We start from the raw sequence: 19,062 nt of genomic DNA on the forward strand, positions 1-19,062 counted from the left end.
AGCGTGCAGTGCTGAAAGGAAAATAAAGCATACATGAACTTCTTTTTGAGATCTTCCAGTTAGATACGATTTGATTATATCTTATCTTATACCAGCCAGCCCTGAAGCCTACTTACGTCAACAGACCAGCTTCTCACTGCGCCTGGCTAACAATTTTGAGCTTTTACAGCCGTAACTGAGACACTTTCTAAATATAAGTCAACTTCAAACGGTGACAGAAAAGGAAATTTCTTGTAGACAACAATGCACTTCCCCCAAATCCCCGATTTTCAAGGGGGAAATACTATAATTTTGGCGAAGCGCATCTTGGGACAAAGGTCGGAAACGTCATGCACGTTTAAGAAACAACGAGGTTTACCGAGAATTTTACGTTCTAATTTGGGAAAAATCTGTTTTTTGATTAAGATGACATTTCTACAGGTGGCGAGCGTGCGAAAAAGAAAACGGGTAGTACTTGGTGTACGACCTCACTATTATGTCCCGAAATACACCCACACATTCGCTAGTAGTGTCGCCTATACATTGGTTATAGCAATGCTATGGCTATAGCACTAATATAGTAGTTATAGTAGCTGTAGTAGCTGTAGTATCTGTAGTAGCAGTAGTAACTGTAGTAGCTGTAGTAGCTGTAGTAGCTGTAGTAGCTGTAGTCGCTGTAGTAGCTGTAGTAGCTGTAGTAGCTGTAGTAGCTGTAGTATCTGTAGTATCTGTAATAGCAGTAGTATCTGTAGTAGCTGTAGTAGCTGTAGTAGCTGTAGTATCTGTAGTATCTGTAGTATCTGTAGTAGCTGTAGTAGCTGTAGTATCTGTAGTAGCTGTACTACAGCTACTACATCTACTACAGCTACTACAGATACTACAGCTACTACATCTAGTACAGCTACTAGAGATATTACAGCTACTACAGAGACTTCAGATACTACAGATACTATAGCTAGTAGATCTTCTACAGCTACTACAGATACTAGAGCTACTGCAGCTACTACAGATGCTACAGATACTACAGAGAGTACAGATACTAGAGATACTACAGTTACTACAGACACTACAGATACTACAGCTACTACAAATACTACAGATACTACAGATACCACAGATACTACAAATACTACAGCTACTACATTTAGTACATCTACTAGAGATACTAGAGATACTACAGCTACTACATCTACTACAGCTACTACAGCTACTACAGATACTACAGCTACTACTGATACTACAGATACTAGAGATACTACAGATACTAAAGCTACTACAGATACTACCGCTACTACAGATAGTACAGACACTACAGATACTACAGATACTACTAATACTACAGCTACTACATGTAGTACAGATACTACAGATACTGCAGATACTACAGCTACTACATCAACTACTGCTACTACAGATACTACAGATACTACAGATATTACAGCTACTACAGATACTACAGATACTACAGCTACTACATCTACTACAGCTACTAGAGCTATTTCAGATACTACAGATACTACAGATACTACAGATACTACATCTACTACAGATGCTACAGATACTACAGATACTACTGATACTACAGATACTACAGATACTACATCTACTACAGATGCTACAGATACTACAGATACTACTGATACTACAGATACAACAGATACTACAGATACTACAGATACTACAGATGCTACAGATGCTACAGATACTACAGATACTACAGATACTACAGATACTACAGATACTACAGATACTACTGATACTACAGATACTTCATCTACTACAGATGCTACAGATACTACAGATACTACAGATACTACAGATACTACAGATACTACAGATACTACAGATACAACAGATACTACAGATACTACAGATACTACACATACTACAGATACTACAGATACTACAGATACTACAGATACAACAGATACTACAGATACTACAGATACTACACATACTACAGATACTACAGATACTACAGATACTACAGATACTACAGATACTACAGATACTACAGATACTACAGATACTACAGATGCTACAGATACTACTGATACTACAGATACTACAGAAACTACATCTACTACAGATGCTACAGATACTACAGATACTACAGATACTACAGATGCTACAGATACTACTGATACTACAGATACTACAGATACTACATCTACTACAGATGCTACAGATACTACAGATACTACTGATACTACAGATACTACAGATACTACATCTACTACAGATGCTACAGATACTACAGATACTACTGATACTACAGATACTACAGATACAACAGATACTACAGATACTACAGATACTACAGATACTACAGATGCTACAGATACTACAGATACTACAGATACTACAGATACTACAGATACTACAGATACTACAGATACTACTGATACTACAGATACTACAGATACTACATCTATTACAGATGCTACAGATACTACAGATACTACAGATACTACTGATACTACAGATACAACAGATACTACAGATACTACAGATACTACAGATACTACAGATGCTACATATACTACTGATACTACAGATACTACAGAAACTACATCTACTACAGATGCTACAGATACTACATATACTACAGATACTACATATACTACAGATACTACAGATACTACAGATGCTACAGATACTACAGATACTACAGATACTACAGATACTACAGATGTTACATATACTACAGATACTACAGATACTATAGATACTACAGATACTACAGATACTACAGATAGTACAGATACTACTGATACTACAGATACTACAGATACTACTGATACTACTGATACTACAGATACTACTGATACTACAGATACTACAGATACTACATCTACTACAGATGTTACAGATACTACATATACTACAGATACTACATATACTACAGATACTACAGATACTACAGATGCTACAGATACTACAGATAATACAGATACTACAGATGTTACATATACTACAGATACTACAGATACTATAGATACTACAGATACTACAGATACTACAGATACTACAGATAGTACAGATACTACTGATACTACAGATACTACAGATACTACAGATACTACTGATACTACAGATACTACTGATACTACAGATACTACATCTACTACAGATGTTACAGATACTACATATACTACATCTACTACAGATGCTACAGATACTACAGATACTAGAGATACTACATATACTACAGATACTACAGATACTACAGATACTACAGATACTACAGATCCTACTGATACTACAGATACTACAGATACTACAGATACTACTGATACTACTGATACTACAGATACTACTGATACTACAGATACTACAGATACTACTGATACTACAGATACTACATCTACTACAGATGTTACAGATACTACATCTACTACAGATGTTACAGATACTACATATACTACATCTACTACAGATGCTACAGATACTACAGATACTAGAGTTACTACATATACTACAGATACTACAGATACTACAGATACTACAGATCCTACTGATACTACAGATACTACAGATACTACATCTACTACAGATGCTACAGATACTACAGATACTACTGATACTACAGATGCTACAGATACTACTGATACTACATCTGCTACAGATGCTACAGATACTACAGATACTACTGATACTACAGATACTACAGATACTACAGATACTACAGATGCTACAGATACTACAGATACTACATCTACTACAGATACTACAGATACTACAGATACAACAGATACTACAGATACTACAGATACTACAGATACTACAGATGTTACAGATACTACAGATACTACAGATACTACACATACTACAGATACTACAGATGTTACAGATACTAGAGATACTACAGATACTACAGAAACTACAGATACTAGAGCTACTACAGATACTACAGCTACTACAGATACTACAGCTACTACAGCTACTACAGATACTACAGATCCTACAGATACTACATATACTACAGATAGTACAGCTACTACATTTACTAGAGATACTAGAGATACTACAGATACTACAGATACTACAGATACTACAGCTACTACAGATACTACAGCTACTACAGCTACTACAGCTACTACAGATGCTACAGATACTAGAGATACTACATATACTACAGATAGTACAGCTACTACATTTACTAGAGATACTAGAGATACTAGAGATACTACAAATACTACAGATACTACAGATACTACAGAAACTACAGATACTAGAGCTACTACAGATACTACAGCTACTACAAATACTACAGCTACTACAGCTCCTTCAGCTACTAGAGATGCTAGAGATACTACAGCTACTACAGCTACTAAAGCTACTATATCAGTGCTATAGCGATAGGAATGCTGTAGCCAAGATATAGGCGACACTTCTGGCATATGTGTGGTTTTATCTCGGGACATAATAGTTAGGTTTTACACCAAGTACTACCCGAGAAAACATTGATTTTTAAGACCCGGACGGGATTATATTCGGACCTTCGACCTCGTTTTTCCCAGATGTCGGTCTGCTTTGTGAACCAAAAGACTATGATATTCTATTAAATTAAACTTATATATCTGTTCTTCTCGCGCTCCTGCACGATCTTAAGGCCAGTCCAAAACAAAGTGGTTCCACACCTCATTCAAGACCCTATGCTTGTCTTCTTTTTGTTCTGGATTTCCTTGTGCTGCACGCAGTGGCTATTATCTTATCTTCCTTTATATCGGATTGTGTGACAGTTTGTTAAAAACAAGATTGGTATGCGTTGTACGTTTCATTTTCATTACAATCAGTTTGCTTTGGTCAGTGAGATGCAGGAAATTGATGCTTTACACGCACAAAGTGTCTGTGTCCCGAAACTCTGTTAAAATCCTCCCTCAAATTTTCGTTGTACTAACTTAAACTGACATTTTAAAATTAGTAACAACAACTCATATTGAGTTGGACACTAACGTGTTTTAATTTTTGAGCCAGCATTTATTACAACTGAAGGAACTGAATGAGAGATACTTGGTGTAAAGCGGCGATGTGTTGGCCGAGCAAGAGAAACAGACCAACAAATTGCCGAAATTGTAGAAGATGCGGTTATGATATTGTTCGCAGTACAGATCAGCTGTGAAAAAATGCAACAGAAAAATTACTCTGACAGAACTTACAGACATTTGTGTAACAAATATCGATGAAGTTGTTGAAGTTTGTCTTACAGAAGCCTATTTTAACTTAAGAACACGAACATCTACCAGCTGTACATCCAGCAATAAATGTCATCTTCACCGGCCATACCGCGTGCACTTTTGAGTCGATTCGAAAGGCCCCTGTGTAGATTAATCCCTGTGCATTAATGCCTGCCTTTTTAAGAAAAGGCGGCAGTCGAGAAAGCGCGATCTGCTTGATCTGATGGCGAGGGAAGAAGGGAAAATTACTGTTGAGTAATTAACTTTATATAGTTGCTCAATGCTGACTACAGGTACCTGGTACAACCTTCACCAAAGGAAAATCACGTGAGAACAATTTCTTGACAGAAATTTCTTTATGTCTCAGTCATAATGTCTGCTTTCAATTGGAATGCGTAACCAAAAAAAAGATGAGCAATGGACTTACAAAAACGCACATTTTCATTAACTTCTCGCGATTCTACGCTTTCAGATTGGAATTTTCCAAAAATCAATCAATATTGAAATGGGTGAATTTTATCAAAACTGACGATATATTGTGTGGTGATCGATCCTAGTTCCACAAAAGAAAGCTGAGCTGACATGCTGGCAACGTGGGGGAATTCAAGTAATACACCAAATAAAATAAGCCCAAAATAGCTCATTACATGTATGTGCACTTTGCATTGGAGATCGACAACGGTTATTAATCAATTTTCTTTCACTTGGTCTACATTTCTGTTACCTACCAGACCATCTTTGTGAGTTTTTTTACTTACCAGTGATAGCAATGATTAATTTTGTCCTTTTAGAATCCGCAGAGTGCTCATGTATTAATTTCTTGCTTATATGCCAGCTTCTGGAACTCTCATTTTGGCATAATGCCACTTAGCGATTTATGTCAGATAGCGCTATATTAAGTTGTCCAATAGCTACCTTTGATACCATGAACTTTGATCAGTGTTTGATGGTCTATTTCAAGGACGACCTTTGTTTCCATGGCTCCGTGCAAAATGTTTTCCATACACAATGATCGGATGATGAATATTTTGAAAAGCTGCTTTGATCACTCGCTTTCCGCGAAAGGACCCTACTTTAAATATGTATAAACATTTGCTTATCTGATAAACTATTATCCTTACAGAACTGTGTTGTTTGGTGAATTTCTTGTTTTGGGAACAAAAAACTCTTTCCGTGAGTTTTTGTTTTTTCCTCATTCATAAGTATTATATTACGTGGTCAACCTATGCCTCCTGTTACTTATAATATTTGTTTTCCATTGTGACGGCGGTTTTTATTCTTAGCTTTTCATAGCTTGTAGGTACATAGTTAATCACTTAAGTCTTATTAGCCGCGCCCTGTTTTTATCATGTTTTAGTACCACGAGTGGAAATTAAGGCTCCGCTCAGACTATGCCGGAGGAATTTGAAAACGCATCAATCACCGGCCATCTTGGGTTTGTGTTTGAGGATATCTCGGGCAGGGATATCACATTATAATGATCACACCATGATGTCGTCATTTTCAAAAATCTTCATTTGCAAAATGTTTTCCGTCCAAACTAAAACACAAAGCCGGCGTATTCAAATTCCTGCGATTTAAAAAACTACGTTTTCGTGATGGATTAGTAGTGCTGACGTCGACGGGGCCTAAATTTGGGAGAATAGGATTTGCTGTGTGAACAAGCGAGTGTTTGCACACTGGATCTTTCGAGTTCTCTAAACTTTCACAAGTGATTTTATAACTCGATAGCAACACAGAGAAAATATTTCAGCAACAACCCGCGTCGCCAACGCTGTGTTAATTGAGTTAGTAATTGAGCTCTATTAATTGACTTATAAAAGTACGACTTTTAGCGCACGTTTTCTTGCAGGGTCTTGATTGATTGACCTGCTGTGTTTCCATCGAGTTTTTTTTAGTAGAATTCACTTGTACACTAGAACAAATGCTGCAATCTAACTGGCTGAGCTATAGTGCGCTTTCAGCCTTTATAATTCATCTCTAAGTTGTCCTTTGTCCTCAGTGAAAAAGTGAATTGAAAAATAAAGGGATTTATAAAACCGAAAACCAAAATGCTGGAAATTGTTGTCTTTTTTAGGATTAAGTAACGCGTTCAAAGTGTCTATGTTCTTATAATTGATACCATCTAACTGAAATTGCTTTGGTACTGACTTGTCTTAAAGATTAAGGCAGCATTTAATACAACTGAAGGAACTGAATGAGAGATACTAGGTGTGAAGCAGCGATGAGTTTGCCCAGCACTGAAAGAGAGTCCAGCAAATTGCAGAGTATGTAGCTATGGTGCTTCCATCGCCGGCTCGAACGGTATCGTTTCCCTAATGGATTAACATGCATTCCAGTTAGCATCCTTTACAGATCACTGGCGAAAAATTGCTACAGGAAATTACTCTGACAGAACTTACAAACATTTTTGTAACAAACATCGATGAAGTTATTGAAATTTCTCAGTATAAGAAGCTCCTTTTTAACTTAAGAACAAAATGAAGAACAATTTGCCACCGAACTTTCGACTGACTGCCAAGTAAGGGATCTCCGATACATAAAAGTGTAATAATTATCGTTAACCTGGTGATAGCAGTACAAGATTAGAGGGAGGAACGGGTTATGTGGAAGAACTTAACGATCATCTGCATAAATTATATCAAACCGAACATAGTGATAGTTTAACGAAAATGTTCTGGAGACCGTCAAATTACAACAACAACAGCAGAAATGCAACATACACAAAGATACCTCAATTGCTCGGTTCAACTCTAATCGCCTGTCCCAGCGTCACTGTCGTAAACAAGTTAACTCCTTAACAGAGCTCAATAAATAACATCAACAAAAGCGGAACTTTCCACAAAGAGGAAGCCTGTCAGCAAAGTCTTGGAGGGATAACAACCACACTTCGCGATTTATCAATAGCTGCGAGTTATACCAGAACGAAGCCGCTCGCCAGGTTTCTTTGAATAACTTCTCGAGTTCTATGCTTTCAGATTTGAAACATCAGAAAATCAATCAATATTGAAAACTGACTAAATGTTGTGTATCATAGTCCTATTAAGCCATAAATCGTGTACAATTGCCTAGATAGGTAGGAACGACTAGACTGATATACAGAAGAACATTGAGCAGTCATGCTGGACAATTGCAACGTGCGATTTACCGCCAAATAAAATGAACCTAAAGCAGCTCACTATGTACACCTTACAATGGAGATTGAGTTTGACCATTTCTAAGACCGGCTATAACTCAATTTGTTTCTGTATAAGTATTTTATCCAGTTTTTTCTGTTGCCTAAAGGTTCCGCTAAAGTACCATCTCAGTCACTGAGTTTTATTACTTATCATGCAGTTGTGCCAAAGGCTGACTTCGTCCTTTGCGAATCAGGATGCACATGCAAGAGGCTAGCTTACCTCCTTTTTATGCCCTCGTCTTAGTCGGCTTCAAGCCACTGATAAGTTTATGTAAAACGATATCAGCTTGAGATGTTTGATGGCCGGCCGCCTTTCATTACATGAACTTTGACTGAAACTGATCTTTTTAACATTCCCTGAAGGCCGACATTCCTTTCCAAGGTTCTGCGTCGGCGGTGTGTTTTCCTTTCGGAAATTAATTAATATGTCGAAACACCGCTTTGATAATCCGTTGTTTGGAAAGATTCTGATATAAAGGGTATATATAAACATCTGCTGATCTGAGAAGCTGTTATATACATAGTTTTACAAATTTTTCCTTCGCAATCGATACGCAGCTTTGTCTTAACGTCAATTTTGTCTCACACACACGTATCATACTATGTGTTCAAGCTATACTTCCTAATATTCTTTTTTTACCCAGGCAGTGAGGCCTGGGTTTAAATTTCGGCTTTGTTTTTTCCGCGTTCAGTCACAAATCGCCGTCTGGTCTCTAAAGCGCATGAGCCACCTGTGTACTTAGGTTGTCGTCGAGAAAAGTTAGCACGGATTCCATGATTTCTAGGGCGATGAAATCACATACAAACGAACACACCGTTCAAGGTAGACCAACACTAAAAGACGTTAAGCGTTTTCGGAACGGGTCGCTGCAAGCGTTACGAGAGATCAATTTACGAGCGAACATTTTGAGTGAATCATGAATCATGTTATACCAAAGGAGTCATCAACCGGGGCTATCAACTCTTCAACTTGATAAAAAGCATCTTCAGAGGCGTCTTCGTATTTTTGGACGTGATCGTGAACCAAGCAGAATCCCACCACGAGCTCAAGAACGTCTGAGCAACAAGAGCAGAAAGGTTAGAGAATTTGTTTACGAATTCATCTGTTCGAGTACACCTAAGTAAAATGCTCTGATAAACTTCGTAAAGTATAATAAAGATAAAATCTCGAACTAAACGATATTCTCTCGTTATTTGCTTGTAACAGAGTTATGTGTCTTAACAAGAGTGAAACTCATGTAGCGAATTATTGTACATTTAAGCTGAAAGAAACTAATGTATGTCAGGAACCCCAGCAAAACAATTCTTGGTTTGCACTGTCACGCAATCCTGAGGCAATAAAAAATTTATTCGAAAATCATTTACTGGATAAAATCCACAAATTGTGATGTTATAGGAGAGTAATAAAGATGACACTCCTCGAATTTTTAGGTCTGTGCGTTTTCCCAAGCTCAGATATTCGTCGAAATATTTTGCACAAATTTACAGAGACCAGTGTGGAACCGCCATGTTGGTGTGCCTCCGCGGTACGCCTACATTGCGGCCGGAAAATATTGTAAACATCTGGAACTTACTTTGGCTATCTAGGCGACTGATTATCTGTACTGAACAAACAAGCATTTACAGAAGCACTTTTCCTAATACTTTAACTTCTAAATGGGCTAAAAATCACGAGATAAGTATATGATTTCGACAACCGCGTTCGTAGGTCTATGTCACGCATCGCCATAACAATGAAATTCAAAATGTCTCGCTTGCTTGAGAAACGCAAATAACAACGACAAAGGCTAAGGAAAATAGACTGAAACGTTTATAGGTTGATATAAAGACCTTGACTCATTTCACACCCTAAAGACTTGCAAACGAGTAATAAGCTATTAATCGATTCCAAGAAATGCAATCAAAAGCAGAAGAGCTTAAGCACATCAATTCGATTGAATTTCGTACAACTTCAAATGCAGAACATTTAGCTCAATTGCAATATAGCTATTGCTTCTCAGTATAACGACCGCCTGGGTACACTCAGCAAAGCGTCTTGTTTTTCATTGTCTTTCTATTTTTAACGTTTATAGCTTGTAATTACATAGTTAGTTTTACCCTTGGTTATGTCTTATGACGATCCTCTGCATTTTTATTTACTGGCTTCATTAACCAGTGCAGTCTGCATGAATCATAAAAATTGGGACTGAACTAAAGAAATAGATGTCCTGTTGGTTGTTGTTTTTTTATTGCTAAATTTATATCCGTTCAACCTTTTTTTTTGGGAGTCAACCTTCGCAAGAGCCGAAGAATGCTTTCGGTGATAACGTTAATAGAATCTAAGAGGAGGTGTCTGCGCGCGGTAATATTTTTTGGCAATGTTTCGCTATTCGCGCCGCGAAATGCGCTGACAATACAGGAAACAACACAGGAAACAAATCACTTCTCATCTGTTAAATCTCGAGCTCTTGCCGAGAATTTCTTTTGTTTCCTCCTAATGGGGGACGGGTTCACTTCTTTATTTCTACGCTTGTCTGTCCTCGGGCGTTTCTTTCTTCCTTTTTTCCTGTGAGAGGACCGATATCGATCTGCGCTAGGTTAGTTGCACAAACAGCCCAGAAGAAGAAAAGGAAGGAAGTCGCTTGACATGTCAGGAATGTGGCTAGGTCACAAGGAGTTATTTTGGCAAGGAAAAGATGACTTTAAACAGAACGTGCTTTTAACTGAATGCAGTAGAAACTCGTCAGGCGAAGTTCTGTCGCGGCTTTGCTAACGAAAAGCATCCCGATGTGTCGTTTCAAACAAGCGAATTTTATATCTGCAGTTTAGGCATTGATAATTGCGCTGTTAATAGTTTTATTTGTTTCTGGCACCCTGTGGTAATGAATTTATCATGAAGGTAATTATCACTGTTTTTAAAACCACGCAATGCCACAAGCTCTAAATCAGAGAAGCCACAAAAGAAGCTCTCGTTAGTGTTGCTTAATACACTGCATTCTGTGAAGGACCTTTTTAAGCCTGAGTGCATGCAAGTCAAAGCATATTTGCAGAATAAACTTGTAAAAACACCACTCATATTGAATTGCGATGAAGGAAAATATTGATTCAGTTACCGAGGATTCTTTTCCGGATTACAGTGTAATTGTACTTTTTCTGTACTTGCCGATATAGTCACAAGCTGCTTTAAGCTCGTTAACTCAAGTCTTTTGAGCAAGGTAAATCAACTTCAATCGCAAGTTCGCCGTTCATTCGTTTGAATTTCTCAGCATTGTTTTAGATCTTAAGTTTTCATAATAACTCTAAGAGGTTAAATCACGCAGTGTATTGCTTGCAAGACCTACCTTGAGTATTTACTTCCCGCAGAACAAGAAGGTAAAGAATGGCAGGTGTTGTCTTGAGTGTACTCTTCATCCTTAAATTGACAAACGCTTTTTTTCATTTATTTTAGGACAAGCCGGACGTCGTTTTGTGAAGGAATTTACGGCTGTGACACCAGGATGTTTTGATCACCAATACAACACATCGGGTTTGCTGTATCAGGATATCAAACTGATAACTCGCGTAAAATGGACAGTAGTTCGTAAAATGCACAGTAATCAGATGTTCCTCAACACTTGCGGTGTATGCATGGTCATCTCATACTGAATGCATACAACTATTCGGTCTGCGACCAAAAAAAAGTACACAAGTTCATTGAAAAGTACATAAGTTTTTTTGCTGAGACTTGTTTGAGATCGTGAAGCAAAATCAGTCTGTTGTTTTGTTATAGAATTGAACTTCGCAACGAGGTAGTTGAAAAGTACCTGAGCACACGATGACAGCTTCTTAGTTTCCTCTTTTCTACCGAAGCGTGCCTCAATACAATCTGATGAAAAGGGTAACCCAACCAGAAACAAATCACTTAAGATATCTTAATAGGAGATTATATCACTCAAAGAACACAGTTCAAGGACCACACGATAAAAGATCCTTCCTCATCGCAGTGTAACTCAATGCAGCGGGAATTGTTATCTAAACACAGAAAATCATGACAAATCACTTCCTATCCCTTTCTAAGGCGTTCCGCAAGGGATTCTTCTGTTTCCTTCCAGTGGTCTTACTTCTAACATGTCTACGCTTGTCTCTCCCTGGGTTTCTTTTTCGGAAGGTCTGCGTGGGGGCTATCTACGCTAGATTGGCTACCAAACAGCCCAGGTTATGCAAAGTCGCATGACAGATGTTAGAAAATTGAATTTTAACAGAAAGAGTAATCTCAGCAAGAGTAATCTTAACGTTAAAGGAATGAAATACTTGGGCTAGCCTCTGCATGATGTTGTTTCTTTGCGAACAACAGACATCCAGCAGTGTCGCTGTTTGAAAACAGTCGATCTCAGTTTAATCTACATGTTAGGCGTTGAAAACTAACGCCAAGCTTCAAGTTAGTTTCAGCCGACACTACGCTTGCGAGAAGAAACCTCAGGCCTGATCAACTCTTCAGACTAGGATGGAGTGGAATGGTTCAAACGTAGTGCAGCACGTTGCACACTAAATCGCTATGAAAGACCTGCTAGTGTCAAATAACTTTTGTAACAACTTGATTAGAAAACTTCAGAAATACTTGGGAGGAAAGCAACGCTGACAGTGCTATATAAGACGTGATGTGCTGCAATCTAGTTGAGATACTGATCAACAGAAATATCTAGAGCCTTTTGGCAGCTCTAGTAGGCACATGCACAAATTCTCGTGTAAAGTCCAGGCGTCTGAAGCAAATTATCACCTGCTCTCATTTTTTTCTCATACACTCAGGAACTGTAATTGCCTACCCCTGAATGTTGTTAGGGCACAATCTTTAAATTCTTTCCGAACCAAGCTAGATATGTTTTGATTATTCGTATTTTACTGTTATTATTATTTATTATTATTAGTAAGGCCACCAGGCTTGACATTTTGGGTGGTCGCTTACGGGAGTTTCGACTGTATATAACGGCCCGAGGCATCAGTTAATTGAACTATCTAATTGGCTTAGAGCCGCTTTCCTAAATATGCTGTGTACTGATTGCTGTTGAATTTAAGACCACTTTGGCATAACCTTGATGGTCGTTTACGAGCTGTTAGACCATAATGGGTTAAAACGCCTTATGGTTTTCAAGTCTTTAAACGGTCTTGTTACGGAATATCTCACGTCTAAATTTATAAAGCGAAATGAATCAAGCCATTCTCTGAGGGACTCGGTAAACAAACTTGTTGTCCCCTTTCCAAGAACTAACTACATGAATACTTTTAGTTACAGCGGCGCTACCCTTTACTACAGTTTAACCTGCAACATTAGAGAATCTGGTTCATTAAAGGCAAAGACCTGCAAAAGGACTGGTCTTAATTGGGAGATCACTTTTTTATTTGGCAAAGATTTAATAATGGACCAATAAAAACCAATAACTAATGCAAGAGCTTTCATTTTTTTCATAGCGCATTTTTCAAAGCAAGTGGAAGCGGTCAATAAAACCTACATTTCATGTGCATGTAGATACCGTTAAATTTGCTACCCAATTCAAGGAGTCCCCCTGTAGCCCAGTGGCTACATTTCCGAGCTTCGGATCGGAAGGGCATGGCGTTCAGCCCCCGCAGGGGGACTCCGTTTTTGTTTTTTCAATTTTTAAGGTAAACTCCATTGTTTTTTTTCGTACGGTCTTCTTTTTTTTTCTTTTTTTTTTTTCATTTGAACCAAGTTAGAAGTGAAAGACTTTTTAAGAAAGGACATCAAACTTGGATGACCGTAAAATATATATCCATCTTGCGATGTCTTTTTTCATTTAAGCCGCTCTTTATTAGCTCGCTTCCGATAGGCAAAGACTTGCCAAAGTCCTGGTTTTAATTGGGAGGTCATTTTTTTTTATTTATTTGGGAAAGATTTAATAATGGACTTCAATAAATTGTCTTAGCACATTTTCTAAAGCAAGATGAGGCTGTGAATAAAAACTACATTCCATTAGCACATACGTACCGTTAAATTTGCTACCCAATTCAAGGAGTACCCCTGTAGCCCAGTGGTTACATTTCCGAGCTTCGGTTCGGAAGGGCGTGGCGTTCAGCAACCGCAGGGGGAGTCCGTTCTTTTGTCATGTTTGTGTTGGACTCCATTGATCTATTTCATGCAATCTTTTTTTTCCGTTTCAACCAAGTTATGTGTAAAAACGATCTTTTAAGAAAGGACATTAAACCTGGCTGACTGTAAAATATACTCATCTTGCCATGTCCTTTTTCATTTAAGCCGCGCTTTATTATCTTGTATCCAATAGACAAAGATCTGCAAAAGTATGGATCTTAATTGGGAGGTCATTTTTGTTTATTTGGGAAAGATTTAATAATGGACCAATAAAAACTTATCACTAATGCAAGGTATTTCATTTTTTCATAGCACATTTTCCATAGCAAGATGAGGCTGTCAATAAAATCTACATTTCATGTGCATATAGGTACCGTTAAATTTGCTACCCAATTCAAGGAGTCGCCCTGTAGCCCAGCGGTTACATTTCCGAGCTTCGGTTCGGAAGGGCATGGCTTTCTGTTCCCAGAGGGGGATCCGTTATTTTTTGTTTGTTTTTTTGTTTGTTTGTTTTGCTTTTTTTTTGTTGTTGTCATGTTTGTGTTGGAGTCCATTGATTTCTTTTGTACAATCTTCTTTTTTTCCGTTTTACCCGAGTTTGGTGAGAAAATTAAAGACCTTTTAAGAAAGGACATCAAAGCCTTTCTGACCTTAAAATATATCCATTTTGCCATGTCTTTTTTCATATCCAATAGGCATAGAGCTGCAAAAGTATGGATCTTAATTGGGAGGTCATTTTTTTTTGTTGGGGAAAGATTTAGTCATGGACTTCAAAAAAAACTTATCACTAATGCAAGGTCTTTAATTTTTTTCGACGCACATTTTCCAAAGCAAGATAAGGCTATCAATAAAAACTTCATTTCATGTACATATAGGTACCGTTAAATTTGCTACTCCATTCAAGGAGTCCCCCTGTAGCCCAGTGGCTACATTTCCGAGCTTCGGTTCGGAAGGACATGGTGTCAGCCCCCATAGGGGGACTCCTTTTTTTCATATTTGTGTTGGACTCCAGTTTTGTTTTCGTGCAATCTTTTTTCTTTCTTTCAACTGAGTTAGGGATGAAAAGACATTTTAAGAAAGAACAACAAATCAAACCTGCCATCTTGCCACGTATTTTTTTGTATTTAACTTCTTTTTATTAGCTTGTATCCAACAGGCAAAGACCTGCAAAAGTATGGATCCTAATTGGGAGGTCTTTTTCTTATTTGGGACAGATTTAAAAATGTACTTCAATAAAAACCTATCACTAATGCAAGGTCTTTATTTCTTTTTTTCATAGTACATTTTCTAAAGCAAGATAATTAATAATGAACTTCAGTAAAAACCTATAACTAATGCAAGGTCTATTTCTTTTTTTTCATAGCACATTTTCTAAAGCAAGATAATTAATAATGAACTTCAATAAAAACCTATAACTAATGCAAGGTCCTTCATTTTCCAAGGCAAGATGAGGCTGTCAATAAAAGCTACATTTCATTTACATATAGGTACCGTTAAATTTGCTTCCCAATTCAAGGAGTCCCCTGTAGCCCAATGGCTACATTTCCGAGCTTCGGTTCGGAAGGGCATGGCTTTCTGTTCCCGCAGGGGGATCCGTTTTTTTGTTTGTTTGTTTGTTTTGTGTTTGTTTTGCTTTTTGTTGTTGTTGTTGTCATGTTTGTGTTGGAGTCCATTGATCTCTTTCCTACAATCTTTTTTTTTTCCGTTTTACCCGAGTTTGGTGAGAAAATTAAAGACCTTTTAAGAAAGGACATCAAAGCCTTTCTGACTTTAAGTTTTTTCGAAGCACATTTTCCAAAGCAAGATAAGGCTATCAATAAAAACTTCATTTCATGTACATATAGGTACCGTTAAATTTGCTGCCCAATTCAAGGAGTCCCCCTGTAGCCCAGTGGCTACATTTCCGAGCTTCGGTTCGGAAGGACATGGTGTCAGCCCCCATAGGGGGACTCCTTTTTTCAGATTTTTGTTGGACTCCATTTTTTTTTTTTCGTGCAATCTTCTTTTTTTTTTTTTCTTTCAACCGAGTTAGGGATGAAAAGACTTTTTAAGAAAGAATAACAAACCAAACCTGTCTGACGTAGAATATTTCCATCTTGCCATGTATTTTTTTATTTAACCCCTCTTTATTAGCTTGTATCCAAAAAGCAAAGATATGCAAAAGTGTTGATCTTAATTGGGAGGTCTTTTTTTAATTTGGGAAAGATTTAATAATGGTTTCAAAAAAAAACTACACAAATTAGGTAAGGTCTTTATTTTTTTATACAACATTTTCCAAAGCAAGATGAGGCTGTCAATAAAAACTACATTTTATGTGCATATAAGTTTCGTTAAATTTGCTACCCAATTCAAGGAGTCCCCCTGTAGCCCAGTGGTTACATTTCAGAACTTCTGTTGGAAGGGCATGGCGTTCAGCCCCCACAGGGGTACTCCGTTTATTATTATTATTATTATTATTATTATTATTATTATTATTATCATCATCATCATTATCATTATTATTTTTCATATTTGTGTTGTGTTGTAGTCCATTGATCTTTTTGCTACAATGTTCTTTTTTTTTCCGTTTCAACCAAGTTAGGTGTGAAAAGATCTTTTAAGAAAGGACATCAAACCTGGGTCACCGTAAATTATACCCATCTTGCCATATTTTTTTTCATTTAAGTCGCTCTTTATTAGCTTACAAACGCTGCCGAATGCATTTTAAAAATGAAGGAGAGGAATTGAAATTGATCAAGAACTGCAAAAAAAAGTGAATAACATTTTAAAATGACGTGTTGTGTTTATGTCATCTGATCTCTATATAAACAAAGAAAATGCAAAACTTTCTGAGAGTAAAACGTGGAGAGGGTGTTGTCTTTAGAATTCGTGACGTGCCTGTTAGCTGATTGGTCTAATTTCATTTTGCATATTCATGATGACTATTGCTGACCTGAGGTGCTTGTTTGCCATTTTGCGATGTTTGCCGTCGGAGTAAGATATGTACAGTTCCCTTCTACAAGAGAAGCAAACTCTTACTTTGAAGAAGAAATGCGGCCACGTTTGGGGAAGGACAGTCGTTTGACACCCATTCCTGTCATTGGTTAGTACCAATTTATTTGCATTCTACCTTCGCAAGTAACATTTCTACCGAAAATACCGGCTCGAAGTCCTGCCCCGTGCGCTCGACGGACTCGGTTTACGTTTCGTCTCGAGCTTCAGAACAACCTCAATGCTTTAGTAACGGAGTAAAACGTACGTTAGAAGCTAGTTCAGGAACCATACAAGACGTTTAAGTTAGTAGCAGGTATTTTTACGAGAGTTTGGCTTTCCTTTCGAAAGTGGCGTTTCTTTGTCAAAATTTGTCTTGTACTTGTCAACGCGCACTCGTGTTTAACAGTTCACTGTGAATTATTTTATTTCTCGTTTACTCTTTTCAGTTTCCACACTGGGGTTTGTTCCTTACTCAATTTTTATCTCTTCTATTTTCAGGGTTTGTCAGCAAGACAGGAGGAGATCAAAAGGATTCGAGCAGGGAGGATGAAGACAAAGTTGAGAATAGCTCTTTAGAATTTGGCTAAAGTGAAATCTTTCCGATAATTAATGGCAGTCTTGCAACTAAAAATGTTGTATTAGAGGCCAAAACCTCTTAGTCTAGAATCATTTTGATCGTTTAACGTTTTAATTTTTTTTCTCGACTGAAATATTTGCATTCGAGTGACATTCGGGCGCAGAAAAAAATTTCAATTTGGTAGTGAAGTTTAATTAATTATTTCTGCCATTTTTGCCGGAAAGGTTTCAACCGCTGTCGAGTTATCATCTGTTACATGTTTCCAAATTGTGGAGAGTTTTATTTCTTGGATCGAGCGATCATCAGTTTGATTAAATTAAATCTTATCGGTCGGTATTTGCATGTTTTACTACATTATTTTGTCAGATTTGAGTGTTTTTGATTTTTTTTTTTTTCTTGCAAAATTCAGAATTGTTTTGCGATCGCTCAACTCCCCTAAGTTTGAAAACATGTCACTAGGCGATAACCTTTGTAGAATATTTTAAGGTGGCACTACATGTTGAAATCAAACGGCGATAGCAATTGGACTTTAATAACTATAAGTTACGTGATCGTGTCAATCAAAAAATTGTGTTGTGACAAAAATTGAGCAAACAATTCAATGCTGAGTTTTGATTTGTCGTGTTCTCCAAGGTTTTAGGAAGGCTTAGTTTCAATCTATGATGTGAATTGCCTGTTGGAGGGTAATGCCCTTGCTCAATAACAATATCACATGATTGTTCAATAAAAATTGTTTCATTTTGGAAGCTTATTCAAACTCTTGAAGTTATCGATGAATTATTTCTACTTCTCAAATCTTAGCATTTCAGCCAAGAAATTAAAAAGTCTATTTCAAGATCAATTCTTCGCTTTGCAGTCCAATTCGCTTGAACATAGTTAGTTTTCCTTTTTCTCCCAAAAAGGTCACAGAGCTTCTACAAAAGAAACACGTTGCTATTAATTTATGTGAATTGTAAATGTTGAAAGGGCAACTTCCTTGCTTAAAATTTACTCAGTATAATTATCAAACAAGTTATATCGTTTCTTCCTACCTCAGTTGAGATTTTGAATCACTTTGACTTATTCGTTAGTAAATCTGAGTTTCGTGGCAACTTCTCTCAAGTTAATTTCTAAA

At 37.3% G+C, this 19,062-nt stretch overlaps 1 protein-coding gene and 2 long non-coding RNA genes across 5 annotated transcripts in view; 2 read left to right on the forward strand and 1 right to left on the reverse strand.

The window, feature by feature from the left end:
- The window catches only part of LOC145460454 (uncharacterized), a 172,353-nt gene extending 154,203 nt beyond the window's left edge, over positions 1–18,150 (forward strand). For 2 of the 3 annotated variants that reach the window (XR_014039844.1, XR_014039843.1), the window contains exons 4-5: positions 17,336–17,480; positions 17,870–18,150. This is a non-coding gene — a long non-coding RNA (uncharacterized LOC145460454). Of the gene's footprint in view, positions 1–17,335 lie in introns of all 3 variants that reach the window. The other variant, XR_014039845.1, reaches the window with a different exon arrangement.
- Positions 1–19,062, reverse strand: part of LOC145460439 (uncharacterized) — a 335,154-nt gene that overhangs the window by 145,982 nt on the left and 170,110 nt on the right. The gene's annotated exons all lie outside the window — the stretch shown is intronic.
- Positions 9,045–13,198, forward strand: LOC145460261 (uncharacterized). The gene is made up of 2 exons (XR_014039821.1): positions 9,045–9,414; positions 11,765–13,198. It is a non-coding gene; the product is annotated as an uncharacterized LOC145460261 (long non-coding RNA).

This window comes from Orbicella franksi, chromosome 11 (genome assembly GCF_964199315.1).
Source record: "Orbicella franksi chromosome 11, jaOrbFran1.1, whole genome shotgun sequence".
NCBI classification, from domain to species: domain Eukaryota; kingdom Metazoa; phylum Cnidaria; class Anthozoa; order Scleractinia; family Merulinidae; genus Orbicella; species Orbicella franksi.